The sequence below is a fragment of the Nesoenas mayeri genome (assembly GCF_963082525.1).
Source record: "Nesoenas mayeri genome assembly, chromosome: 2".
Lineage (NCBI taxonomy): Eukaryota > Metazoa > Chordata > Aves > Columbiformes > Columbidae > Nesoenas > Nesoenas mayeri.
In genome coordinates, this window is record NC_137543.1 from 9,612,923 (window position 1) to 9,628,134 (window position 15,212).

A 15,212-nucleotide genomic window follows, 5' to 3' on the forward strand; every position below is an offset into this window, starting at 1 on the left:
ACTATAAGCTGCTTGGCAGCCTTCCCTCTTCAAGGTAAAAAAAATGAATATTTGAAAATAGTGAGAATTTCTTTCCAACACTGGTTTCCTGTCAATAAAACATTGATTCTTACTCAAAGCCTGAGGCTAGTAGCCTATTTTCTCAAATGTATACAGTAAGTCTACTTCCAGTAGTATTTTCACCTAGTATCTTTTTTAATCCCTTTTTATGCAGCAGTGCAGTGTTTTAGGTACATCTTTTTTTTTGAAATCTTGTGCTGTTTTAAATGACTACAAACACAAGAACCTGCCCAAGCTTCTCTAATCCTCTTTCTATAGGAAGGTGGCCCAAAACCTTTCTTCTAGTCTCTTGCGGGGTCACACCTCCTGTTTTCCAGGATGCCTGTGCCTCCCTTCTCCATGTGCTTCTGTGATATTTCTGCTATTTTTCTTCTCCAAATATTTATACCATCAGTAGGTTGAGTGCAAAGCAATAAATAGAAAAAGACATTGTTCAGCTTCCAGCATTACTTGGTTTGCATCCACTTTGTACAGTGACATATGGGGTCTTGAACCCCAAGCCCTGGTCATCTTGGCTACCTACTTCCTCAATGAAGTTTTCTAGTTTTAAAACCATCTTAAACACTGTTAAACTTTCTCAAAACCAGCAGCTATTCCTTGCATTTATCCTTTAAGTGAGCAACAGTCTGAACAAGAAGAAGTCGACTTTTATGTCAACTAACAGAATTACCTTGTTTTGTTTGTTTGTGTGTTTGTTTTTTCTTGCTTCCTGTTACTATATCTCTCCCTCCTATGATAATGAAAACAGGGATCTGTCCCCAGCCGAAATAAAAACGGATTGAACAAAGCATCTGATGCAACATTCAGTTTTTCCTCCTAACTGTGAGCACTTTAAATCTTTGGTTAATCATTCAGGCTAGGATAGATTTGTCATTCCTTTTCCACTTTTATAAGCAAACCTATATTAAGAAACTGATTTATGTTTAAGTATTTAAATGGAAACACATATCAATGACAACAATGAATCACCACTGCTATTCAACTGCAGGATAGACTTTGGGTGTCGCAGCATGAGCAACTGTTTATCAGAAAAAGGTATTTTAAACTAGTGGCTAATCCTAACCTTAAATATTTACCAGATCTGCAGATTTCATATCACACCTCAGCGCCCTGGCTTAGCGCTTCTGCAGTACCAGGGAACATACTGAGGCCCCTTAAGATTATTCCAGGGAGGTTTGATACTTTGCCAGAAACTCTTGAGTACATAGCTGCTGGATGTTGGCAACCAGCATGTTGACAATGTGGCTCTACAAATGTCTAGTTCAGTACTCTGCAGCAGCTGGGGGAAAAAAAAGGACACTTATCCTTTTGGTGAACAAAGTTGTGTTTTGACAACCTGCTAAGAAGAGGCACTGGCAGCTACTAAACCGTACCAGCACTTATCATCAGCCACGTTCATTTTAATTTTTGATTGTTTGTCTATTTGGTTGGTTTCCCTTGGGCTTTTAGTGTGCTGCTGGCTCTCTGATATCATCCAGGCAGGGAGTACTCACTGTTGAGACAGCAGAGTCAGGCTCGGATTCTTGCGTTAATTAAAGAGTGTGCAAAGTCCTCAGTGCTGCCTGTCTTCAAAATTCAGAGTATTGAGTTCACAGAATCACAGAATCAAAGCATCCTCGTGACACTCACCTTTTATATATTTATAAACCTCATTAATGTTTATAAATATATAAAGGGTGACTGTCAGGAGGATGGAGCCAGGCTCTTCTCAGTGACAACCAGTGATAGGACAAGGGGTAATGGGTTCAAACTGGGACACAAGAGGTTCCACTTAAATTTGAGGAGAAACTTCTTCTCAGTCAGGGTGACAGACACTGGAACAGGCTGCCCAGGGGGGTTGTGGAGTCTCCTTCTCTGGAGACATTCAAACCTTCCTGTGTAACCTCATCTGGGTGTTCCTGCTCTGGCAGGGGGATTGGACTGGATGATCTTTTGAGGTCCCTTCCAATCCCTGACATTCTGTGATTCTGTGAGTACAAGTTACTCTGCAACACTGACAGTGGCTCGTCCCCAGCACCCAGACTGTCCTCTGAAGCCACTTGGATATATGTGAGGACCCACTCTCTGCAGTACCTTCCCTAGACCACCAATTCAGATAAGCTGCTCTTGTGAATTTGCATGAAGGAGGGTCCAAGCCAAGGATGTGGATTCTCTCATCTAGAAAAAGCCCTGAAGGATTTAACTTCACTGTGGGGCTGCTTTCCAAGGTAAAAAATTTTGTCTGTTGAAGGTAAAATACATCAGATTCACTCATAACCCGATCAGTTAGTACACAAGCTTATCATCACATGAGCTCTCGCCTGAGCTTATGAATGTAGATCAGAACTGGGTGGGCCTCCTGCAGAGACACCAGGAGTCCTTGGGACCTTTCCTGGAAAATCATCACACCCACAGAAGAAAGAGCTGAGATCTGAGTTTCGTGTCTCCATCTGGAGTTTTTGGCTTGACCAAGCCTGGGGTTAAGCTAAAAACACTGACTTGATGAAAGGTTAATAAATAACAGGTCTCAGCAGCTCAAGTCTGCTTTCAGCCTTTGTTTTGAGTTTCTAACAGTGACATAAAGGACCTAGAAAAATCCTTTCACCATTGAAAATAAACTGCTGTAAAGCAGCTCCACAGCTGCCCAGGGGGGTAAGATTTGTCCCTTCTCTCAGCCTGAATAAAATGCCACAGATAGAACATAAGATTAAACTTGGCTCTTGTGGGCTTTTGTGTCTTGGAACTAAGGACAATGATAAGCCAGTAGGAAGAAGCAGAAAAAGAATCTAGTCAAAGTTTTTTGATTTTGTTCATGCTACATCATATTATTTTTTAAATAATGTTGCACAATTTACTGTAATCCACAGTTTTTATACTTCTACAGTCAGTTTTATGCTTTTCACAATGCGTTAACTAGTTATGATCAAGATTTCCTTTCTGAGTTACGATTTTTTTCCAGGACTTGTTTCTATATAAGATGGCTCTGAAGTTCTGTCCAAATATGTCTTGAGATATCATGCTTGAAAATTGACCATAAAAACTGCAACGGATTTTTGTTCTCTTTCAAATTCTGATAACTTTTAAAGAGCTTCTTCTGAGATGAAAATAATGATGTGTGTGACAAACAAAGCAATAAATGCACTCCAGCAGGGAAAGCAAGCAAAACAAGAAATCTTACATTCAGTAATAAAAGTTCTTAATGTCATCCCTTATCAGCTCTCTCAGGGTCTTTCTGAGCTGAAAGGACATGAAGTGTTGTACAGGCAGTCTTTGCAGATACAGGGCCTCAGAGCTCCAAATGTTTTGTATTCAGCATGTTCATATTATTCTCCCTGGGTGAAGTCAGTATTAATCATCCTGCTCAAATCTCTGATCTCGTGGCTGAGACGTGTTCATCACCAAAAGTGAGGCAATCCAGTGAAAGCTTCATGATACCAGGCACTGCTTTGTGGTGGTGAGAGTATCTCTTTTTGCAAGGGTGCCTGGTACCACAGACCATGCGTAGGTGGATTACTACATTCAGGATTTTCTATGAAGTGTATCTATGTGCAGTCAAAATCTACTCATCCCACAATACTAATACTTGTGCTAGGTCCAATACTCGCAATTACTGATAACCTTGAAGTACTCAATACTTCAACTCTGGCCTTGGTCTCCTATCTAGAAAATGATAGGGAATGTCCTCACCATTTCGATAATGAGCATTTTTGCCACAAACTGTCTCTTGAGTTTCATTTTTAGTAAACCGAAGCAAAGCAGGGTTCTTAACCTTAGCTCTACCCAGCAATATAATACCCATGCTGATGAATAATAATTAGCTGTGTTTGTAAAGCTTTGCTACGTGCTATTAAACACCTGTGGCCTTGTATGCGTAGATGATGCATCTCAGTGCTGGGTGATGAAAAGCTGAATTAAATACTCAGTTATGCTGGCAGGCACTTGCAGAGTTCAATGAGGTAATAGGGTTAAAGGCAGACTTGCTGTCCAGCCTTTCTGAAAAGCTGCTTTTTCGATGTGATACTGTTGTTGAGCAGCTCACTGGACTGTGGATATGTCTGTACATGTATCTCACTACAAACTGTGGGAGGTCATGGCAACAGGGCTGTGATCACTGCTGGGCATTACCAGCTATGTAGTGTGCTATGTAGTAAAGAGAAATAATGTCTGAGTACTATTATCTTCTACCAAGGCTATCTTAGGATAAAAGCTAGAATTAAGCATCCTAGCTAACACACACAACTAGGCATTGAAGATGCATTTTTTCTAGTTACTTCTAACTGTGTTTTTTGTTTTTTTCTTCTTACTCTGCCTGGCCTGTACTTATCATAAAATTGGCAAGCCTTAGGACTTTTTGCAACCTCGGTTCCTTGGATATCCCACAAGACAGGCCTGACAGTGTTCAACAGTTGTGACATCCTTGTTTTTCTCAGTATATTCACCTGAATTCCTTCTGGCTTCAACTGGTGCTCCCCTGTCTGGTGTCTCTGAATCAAGACCTATTCACCAGTGAACTCTTCTCTTTCCAGTGACAAATGGAGCTGGGAATAGCTGATGTAGTCACACCCTACCAATAACCTTAATCAGTGTTTTCTGACCTAAAGCTCACCCTTAGCTGTAGCTCTGCCAATACTGATCACCTATTTGTTCAAAACAAAATACGATGTTTGCAGGTTTTAAGTGAGGTTGACCTGCTCACATTAAACCTCAGGTGCTTGCTCTGTTAGATACTTGTTCTGAGCATTAAGACATGGGTCTGCAACAACCATTTTTTTTTTCCCCAAAAATTGCCTTTGATTTTTAATTATGAAAATTATTTTCTGATTTTTTTGGTAGGATCTTGTTTGTTCAGTCTAATAATGACATTGAACATTGTACTAGTCTCCTGTAGATAAAATCCTGGAATTTTCCACACTCAGAGCTAAACCTAGATCATTCCCCTCTTTTACTATAAAAAGTCCTTTTTTTGATTTCCAATATATGTATTTGATCCTGTTTTGGAAAAGCACTAAGTCCATCTGCCCGTTCAGTATGGGATAACTCAATTTCCGTTTAATTGAAATACTATAGTGACTCAGACCTTCTCCCTTTTTATTTCTGCCTTGGGTTTTTAAAACTCTTAGCATGTATCCCATATCCAGTGGGACATGCTGCACTCACATTTCAGACCCCAAACTGATTATTTTGGCTAGCTAGATGATGCCTCCAGAGTTCACCTTTTTAAGCAGTCTTGTCACCCTTCATTGTTCACTGTTTTATGGTGGTAATCCCAACATTGCTGGGATCAATGCTATGCCTTCCTGTGCTGGCTTTCCTTTGTGCCTGCTACTTCTACTGAGAAGAACTTAGTTTTATTTTCTTAGATTTTTCTTAGTATCTTGAATCTCAGCCTCCAAAGCCACAAGTGGTAGCTCTTGCCTAATTATATTCTCTGCCACTACTGAAAAGGGTTTGGTTTCACCATCCCTGAAGTTTTCTTTAATGTAGATGTAGATTGCTATTATAACACCCCTGAGTCTCTCTTGCCAAGACTAAACAAGCCCAGATCCCTTATCTTGTCCTCAAATGTCATGTTCCCTAACCACCTAACTACCTTTACAGCTCTTTGCTGAGCTTTTTAAGGTTCTTGACATCCCGGTAGGTCCAAAACTGGTCTCACTAGAGATAAGAAGAGGAGGTAATAATTTCCCTGGATTTGCCAGGCATGCTTCTCCTGATGTAACTCAATGTGCAATTTGCAGTACCTGTAATTAGAGCAGACTGTTGCCTCTTGTTCTGGCATTGACCACAAGCCCCCGATCCCCTTTCATCTAATCTCAGTCTTTCAGTTCCTAGCATGTGCTGATGTGGGGGGGTTCTTCCACCCCAGGCACAGAACTCTGCACTTCTCCATTATGAATTTCAGAAAGTTCTTGTTGGCACAATGCTCTAATTTCAAAAAGTCCTTCTAGGTCAAAGCTTTGTCACTTGGTGTACAAATCACTTTCCCACCCTGAGTATCATCTTTAATTTGTTGCAGGGTGAATGCCCCTGGTCTCATGGTCCAAATCATTGATGAAGACATTGGACAATATCAGACCACTGTGGCACTCCACTTGTTACTGGCCTTCAGCTGGATATTAAGCCATTGGCTATTACACTCTTTAACCCTGGCAGTACAACCATTTTTCAAGCCACACTTTTGCATCCCACGTTTTCTCAACTTGAAAATAAGAATACAGTGGGTGGTGGTGTCAAAAATGTCACCACATTATATTCGCCACTCTCTCTTCATTCACATTGCCAGTCTTTACATCAGCAGCCTTTTCAAATCGTCAAGAACCTCCACTGACGTGATGTTTTGCAGATCATAGACATCAACCTGGCAATCACTCATGTCTGCCAGTTTCAGTGGCTGGATGACTCCTAGAGCAAAGAGCCTTTCTCCTTTTCACCTTCAGCTGGAGAAAGCTTTCTCAGCAGTGTGATTTGGATTGCAGTTGCTCTCTCTCTATTGTTTGGTATCTTGAGAACTCCTTCACTTTCCTTTTGCTTTTTCTTTCTGAAAAAAAAATACAATAGTTACGTTTTCTTTATGGGAGTGTCTGTATATTTCTCTAAAATCTTCTAGAGTTGCTCTTAACAGAAAGATGTTTAACACATCAAAAATTTCAGTTGCTGTGAGAAATAAGGCTATTGTCTTCCTTTTGGCACCCAATTTCAGGTAGATAAGGGGTGAAAGTTTGCTGAAATTTCCCAGTGTTTTTCATCTACCCAGAGGCTGCCAGCAGAGGTGGTGCAATTCTTCACTGGTGAGAAGTTTTGAGGAGCATTTGGGGCTTGAGATGTTTGCAGATGTTTGCTTGAGTTGTTTGTTTTACTCAGTTTAGTATGTAACTCCAGTTGGATGCATGTGATGACAAAACCCGCAGAGGAGCCTGCTCACTTCCTCTGGCTATGTCCAGGCTAAAAGGGAACAGTGAGTGAGCTCAACACCCAGACCCTTTCCTGCCCACACTATTTGTTATTTGCCTCCCTGCTTCTGGCCCAGCCTCTTCCCACAAGCTTTCACCAGGCGGTATGGAGAAGACCACGTTCCAGCCTACACAGTCCCCCAAGGCTGTCCCATCAGGCTCTGCATTTTCCTGCATGCTCATATGGCCCCATATATACCCTGGAGTACGCGGCACATCCCTTCAGCTTTGTGCCATAAAAACATCACTCTTGTGGGTTGCATCCCCACCCTTAGATTGTTTCAGAGCCTTTGAACTCAAAAACATATTAAAAAAAAACAACGATCATGTCTCAGGACCACAGGGACACCACTTGTAGCACAGGGCCAAGTATCATACAATGTGTGGGATCAGCCTACCATAGAGGGCTGGTCCTCAGACATGAAGCCTGGGTCAGGAAACGTCACTTAATGTCAGGGCCAGGGATTGGGTTTTGGCCCTTTTATATTTAGCAGTATGGACACTGTTTGAGATGCAGCTCTCACAGGCCAAAACTTAACACCAAAGTGGGATTTTTTTCGTGACTCATTTGATTTGCTAATCTGAAACAGATTTACGGTGTTTTGTTTAATGGGGAACAGCCTTTAAAGCTATTAAACAAATGAATTGCTGATTTAGTGCTGGCTGCTTGATTCTGAGCAACTGTTTTGAAATGGCTGGCAAAAAAAGCATGTCCAGTTTTGCTGCAGGAGCTGCAATCAGCTTACCTATAGCTCTCTCCTCCTGTCCCTACTCCCTCCATTATTAGAAGCTACACAGCCGGTTTTTGTCAAATGATGCTTAAACTGACCCCTTAACCAGATTGCAATCAAAAACTGCTGTTTATGTCCTATTTTCCCTGTGGCACGCTTTTCTTTAAAATTTCTGTAAGAAATCAGCCAACCTCCATCATCTCTGCCTGAGCACAAGACAGGGGAGAAACCTGAGGGTTTTTTCATAGGTGTTTGCATTTTATGACCAGGAGCCCAAGTCCATGAAGATGTTGCCAATGTAAAACCTGTTGGTGTGGTCACAGGGAATACACCATGACCTTTGGGTATATGGTGCCAACCAGCAAAATTACTTTGTTTCCTTGGCTGTGGGTTCGAAGCTATGTGATCAGCATTTACAACCCAAAACTTTAGAAAACAGCTGTAGCCATATAACAGATTGCAAGTGATATATGTCATTCAAGGTCTTGTAGAACCGGACTTTCTTTTAGTTGACTGCTTGGCTGTGTTATTGCTATGCAAATGTGTGCTCAGGACAAAAGGACATATACTTTTAAGTGTATTTTCAAGCAGAGCATACATGTCATTGCTACGTTAGGAAGATTAGACAATGATCAGGCCTTTTACCTGCTCTTCCTTATCAGACACAAGTGAGGACAGAGCTCTGACTTATACTTGCTTAGGTGCTCCTCAAACCTATAGGCACTGGCCAGCCTGTTTTGCTTGAATTCAAGGCATCTCAGCACTGGTGGGTTCAAAAGTTCAACTGAGATGTGAGTTAGATGTTCCTTCAGAGAGTCTGTGAAAAAGGGAGTGGGAAGGATTCTGGTACACACGTATGTTTTTGTGCCTATGTATTTGTGTACATAGCAATGCCTCAGCCAGAATGAGTGGGAGGAAGTGGTGAGAGGGAGGGAATTGCTTTCCAGATTTCTAGCTAGTAGAGAAACTTCTTTAAAAACATAAGAACTAAAAATGGGGACTAAAGTGGAGCACTTGTACAGTGCTTTTCAAAAAGAAGGAACCAATTTGAAGGCACAACTGCTTTGAAATTGAGCCCGTCTTTTTGAAACACTCTGTACTTCAGTTTTGGAGCAATTTTGCTCCTTCAAATAATGACCACAGAAAATCAAAAAGATATTTAGTTGCATTTAGTGCCTTCCACCCTTGGTCAGTACAGGAGTTGCAGATATATTTGGTAATGTGACCGGTGGCTTCCAAATCCTGGGATCTCTTATTCCAAAAGACCAAACTTGTCAGAGGACACACGCGTGCCCAGAACCTCCTGGTCACAGATCTCTGCAAAGTCTGTTTTACATAAATGTCTTGAAATCTCCCAGATTTCCACATGTTGTTTGTGAAGCCCCCAAATTAATTCCATTTGAATGTTGTACCTCTAGGGTGGATGTGTGCAGGTTTTTTCTTGCAATGCTCAAATACATAGAATCCCCATTTCCTAGTATGTGAAAGCAGCTTTTTTGAAAAGACATTTACAACTTAAAAGTATATCTTTGAACTTTGCATTGAATTTGCAGCAGAGGACAGCAGTTGCAATTAATGGTCAATTTTTCCCCAATTAATGAATGGGAATAGAGAGTCCTTGCACCCAATGTGTTTGCTAGGCAGACTGAGGATTAGAGCTGCAAGAAGTTTTAGATGACCAGCTGTGGGTATCAGTTGGGTTCTTTTAAATTCTTTACCCATCCAATGCATCAGAAATAGAATTAGTGACCTGTGTATCTTGTCTTGTTGTAGGTCATGTGGGGAAGAAAAGTAAAGATGGTACTTCAAGGAGGAGAAATGGCAAAGGATATTTGTTAATGCTGAAGGCAGTACTTTGTAACTGGTTTCCTTTAGCCAGGGTAAACCCTTCCTTATAAACACTTAGTTTCTTGTTGGGAATGGGATGGAGAAGGTCCTCTGCCTCAGAAACAGTTGAGAAAAATCCTCTTTCATTTAGAGCCTCTCAGTGTTTCATTTCTCCTGCCTCTGACAGCTGTGTATGGTTACAGCACTGCTTTTAGTTCACAGTTAAAACAAGTGGCTCTATTTCCTCGCCTGCTCATAGTTGGCAATAAAAAGAGTCAACATAAATGAATAAAAGAATAACATCTCATGCCAGCTCAGTAAAGCTACATCTACAAGGGAACTTACTGTGTTTATCTGTGTGTTTAGCGTAGATCCTTAAAGAAATAAGCTCTATATTGTTGTACATACAGGTGTGTATGTGTGTGTTTAACAGGTGGACAGGTCTAAAGAATGCAAATGCTCCAGCAGGTCTAAATAACCTCTCACAAGGAGCAATCGAGTACCAATAAAACCAATTCTTTGATCTCCCAGGAGCCCCAAATAGCTTTTGGTTTAGGCCAAGTGAGTAGCTGATCATCACACATGTCCTGCTGGGGCCATGAGCAAGAACAGGGATCCTCACAGGCCATGGTGCACAATGCTGAGTTGCTTCTTCTGCCCAGTGATGAGTAGGTGACAAAGAAGCAAAACACAAAAACCCCATCTGAGTAGACAAATTGAGACTACATCAGGACAGATAATTACCAGCAGTGCATTACACTTTGATTGTGGTGAATGTGCAAGCTTAATTCACCTGAATCTCTTTAGTCTAAAATTCAGGCTGCCAACAAATCAGAAAGCACTTTTCTTACCCACTTGATACGTGTGAAAACAGTTTCATCATGGGAAAAGGAGTTGCTCTAGGTCCTAACTGAAACCACAACCAGAATTTCTTCCCTTCTGTCTTATCCTGTGCAAGTTTCAGAGAGTCCCTGCTGGCTTAATCTTTGCACAAAAGGTAGCTTTGAAAATGAAGGCTGTCTCCGTGTACTATTGGTGCAAGAGACAGATATTAATCTAAATACTACAATTCGAGCCATTTCTGTTTGGAGGAGGGGTGGAAGTATGTGGCAAGTTCCAACTGCCATCCCAACCATAGCAGGGATATGAAACTATCTCCCTGCCTTCACAATGACATCTGTGAGCTGCAGAACCAAATTCTTCCTTTTTCTTGTCTATTTTGATGAATTTTCATTGTTTTTACAAAGTGCATTAGCTCTAACAGGAGAAATTGCAAGCAAAATGTTGTGCAATGGGTATATAACCACCCTGTAAACTGTTAAGACTTTTTCCTGGCAAGCAGAAGAGATGTGCTCAAGCACAACTGAGTAAGTATGGTATCTGGAACCAAGTCCCTCAGATGTCGGCGCTAACTGTGGGTTATAGACTGTGAGGCAGTACTAGAGAAAGCACTCACTGATCGTAGGTATTCATCTCTCAGAAAGAACTCACAGTCAAAAACCTTATGTGGAAATAAGCATAAAATCTATTTTAGACTTTGTCTCTCTTGGCTTTTTCTCTTGGCTAGCTTTAATATTTACCACTCATCATGTTGACTTCTCAGAAACCTGATTCTTAGGCACTTAGTTGCTCGCATGCATTGGACTGAAAGCCTGAGTAGCAAACATGGGGCCAAGCAGCCCTGTCACTTCACAGCTGAGTCTTGCTGTGAATTTAGTTCATAGATCCCAATTAACAGAACTTCCTGCAAAAATGTTCCTTTTGGTAAAATGCTACACCAAATACCTCCTTCAGGAACACACCTGTTAAAGCGAAACAAAAGAAGCCCTCATCCCCTCCATTCATCAAATGAACTTACAGATAAACCATGGTCTTCTAAATATATTTTTAAAATCTACTTCCTTTGCAAATGGCAGGAAGTTCGTATTGCAAGACCAACTAAATGACTCACCCCACATCTATGCTTTTGCTGAACCCGATCAACCTGCCAAAAGCAGTTTCCAAACTGGAAATAAGTACTTATGTGGGGATATGAATAATATCAGGCAAATCTCCGACAAGGCCATGTGAATCTGCAATCCATGGTGTTATTTATTTATACTTTTTATTGAGGTCAGTGCCCTTGGTTCAGAGCTGGATTGGATAATTTTTGGAAGGACAACTGATCCATACAGCTACATGTCAGCATCATCAATGGATCCAAGGGCAACAACAAAAGGCTGTAGTAGAAGAAATTTCCCTGTGGATGGGGCGTGATATTTGGTGGGTCACACAGGGAATTCTTTTGACATGAACCAGCGAACATCAAGTACATTTTTCATAAAACATGTAGCTTAATCCAAAATTATCCCTGCTGTATTGTTAGTAAGAACAAGGGAACACCCAGTTACTTCTGCAGTGACTAATAATATTACCACTTCTTAAATGTAAACAGTGTGCAGAGACCTTTCTAAAGAAATGCACAATACTCTTTGCAAAAAAAATGCTGTGGTCTTACTTTATTCAACTCTTTTTCCTTCTTTGCTGCTGCAGCACAGCCACTGAAATTTCCTCAGTTAATGCTGGCATGGCAAGAAATGTAATATCAAAGGAAAGAAGAATAGTCTCATAATTAAAATCTGTTTCCATAGCATTGAAATAGATGGAATTGCTACCCTTCAGTGGACTTTGGATCAGGTCTCTAGTCTGGTGGTTCTTCATTTACAACACCCTTTTTCCCCTGGAGCTTCATAAGCATTGATTAGTTAATGGCTTTAAAGTGCTATTTAAATGCTGAAATATTATTACTGCCAGGTACTAGAACACATAGGCAGGTTTCTGCTCCGCACAGATGATTAGTCTTCCTCTAGCATGGAAGTATGCCATTTCCCTCCTTTGTGCAAATGTGTCTTTGTGCGTGCATATACCTACAATAGCCCAGTTTAGTAAAACAAAATAACACAGTAAATCAAGGACTTGTTTACTTTACTCTTAAAAATCTTGGAGACCGATGCTGCCAGGGGTCATGTTTTCAGGTTAGTTTGAACAGTCTTTTGGCTGGTACAGGAACAGATACCTATGGCTGAGCAAAAACCCCCTATAGCAGTTGTATCAGCAGGGGCCACATCACCCTCGCAGTTGCCTTCGAAGGGCCTGAATGTCATTTTAGGACTGTATAAACGCAGGAGTAACTACTGAAAATGAGTATGACACCCCTGCCCTATAGAGATGCTCTTCTGAAAAGGGCAAGTATGTGCCAGTCGCATAAAGTTGGTTTATTAAATAAAATAATATTTACAGTAGAAGTACTCATTAGGTTTTCAGTGGGCCTGTGTGCGTGGCAGCTTGTTTCCCCAGCACAGTTTTTCCTGAAGTACACACGTCTGTACACGTACAGATGCTGGTACACTCAGCGGCTATGGGAATGTGGTGTGAGCGGTCGTGCAGCCCAGCACGGGGTGAAAGCTCATGGAGTCAGTGCCTGTTGCACTGTCAGCAGTGCCACTCCGGCAAATTAAGCCTTGAAATTCCTGTTTTCCCTACCTGTCTTCTAAGCAGACATTTCCAAGCGGAGGGGAATGATGTTCTCCAAGCTTTCAGCTGTACTCCTTTCTGGCACACAGCAGGATTTGGCTCTCTGAGTACAAACTTTAGCAATTACATCTTCACATAGTAAAAATACTTCCTAACTTGGATTTTTGGAATGGCTTTGTGTTCTTTTGCAATCCACCAATCACTCTCAAAAGAAACTGTAATTCACCATGTTAGTCTCAGTCATAACTAGCGAAATAGCTGGGAAGTGTGCTTGAGCTAGGGAAGGCTCAGTTTGGATGCCCACTAGTAATTACTGACTCCTGGGGCCTTCTATCTGCCTGTCTCCAACATTTTTGAGGGTCCAATATTACATGTGATCTAAATAACAAACAAAATGCCATGGTCAAAGCAAAAGAAAACCCTGTATTCCAGTTCTCCAGTTCATTCCAGACTCAGTACTTGTTTTTACTGCAAAAGTCTGTATTTAGTGCACAGGGAACAGTTCATTTCATTTGAATCTCCGAAGCTTTCAGCCCCTTCCCCAAAAAGCAGCCAAGCATAGCAGATTGAAAAACTGCTTGAAGATGGGCCAAACCACACAGTTCAGACACTGACCCAGATCTGTTTTCTGAAGGACTGAATGTTTCTGAGCTGGGATTTTGTTTCATGGTCAGATGAAGGAAGGATTAATTCCTTGGAAAATTAGTCAAGCCCATCTTCTTGTTCTAGCATTTGCACTTGTTCCATAAGTTTAGGAGCCACTGAGCTTGACAGAGCTTCCATAACAAACACAGCAAGCCAGTGATTTGATGACATAATTTTAAAGATGTGACTTCAAAATACGCTCAGTTGCAAATTAAGCTTTTTTGTGATAGTTTCACAGGTTTCATGGTCTCACAGTTTAAAATGAGTATGAAAAGGGTTAGATCTTTTATGATGAAAAAAAACAAAGCAGACACAGAGCAGCACTCTCTTAGAATGACAAATGCTTCTCTTTTGTTGTTTTAGAAATACTTTTCACCCTTGCAAACATCAACTAATCAAAGCTAAGAAAATATGATAAGAAATTTCCTTTATTCTACACCTAGTAATATTTCGGAGTTACTGCTGCACAACACGGTCTCGTATCATTTTGTGGTGAAAAAGGAATCAGGCTTCCAGGGTTCTTCTTTCCGAAGGCAGCACTTCTCTGGCTCAGGTGCAGAAGCTGATTTAGGAAAGAAGCTAACATGCATTTGAACAGCAGCAAGCCTTTATAGACTGGACTTAACAAGCTTATTGTATAGCTAAGAAAACAGAGAATTTAACAGTTTCAAGAATTTCCGATCTCTTCCTTAGGCTACTACATGATAACATGCTGTGGATTTCATCACTTTGGGTCACAGTAATCTGCCATAGAAGTGAAGCTGTTAAGTGAAATCACACACATGGGGCAACGGTGCTTTACAGAAAAGCCACAGAACAAGCAGTTCAGGCTGTCACAGTTACGTCCACCCCTTAGCGGGTGGCTACACTCAGAGCTGTGTATAGGGATACTCTTTACTCAGCAGGCCAGGGCCTCTTTTTGGAATAAACGATTAGCTGTGCTTCTTGCCAAAGAGCTGTTTAGCTGGGAAACTCACACAGCATTTGCAGCACCCTCTGAACTTCATCAGAAATGTGTGAAGACATTATTTTGTTTCTACTGAAATCAGAGTTCCTTCCTAGTAGTCATGTTAATGTACAAGCACAAGATTTTGCAAGTCGGGATCTGGTAAGCAGACTTATTTTTCCATAGAAGTACATAAGTGTGCAAAATTTTGACCACCTTTGCCAGGACCCCACTCTTTCAGCTCTTTGCTCATCCTTTCCCAAGACTGCTACTCATTCAGTCCTTGGGCAAACCCCTTGCACTCACTTGCCTCTCCTCACCAAATTGTGTGAAACACTTTCTTCCCATCACTGTAATCCTTCGGGAAGCTGGATGACAGGTCTCAGCCAAGCTCTCCTCCCAAAGCTTGCCCGGGAAGGGGATGTCAGAAGACAGTCTCCCTAAGCCCGCGACCTGGAGGAAGGGGCGACCGCCAGGGTTCCCCGCTGATATTTAGGGACCCCATGCAAACCAGGCATCCGGGTTGTAACCGCTGCAAACGTCTGCGGGCAACGGGGGGAG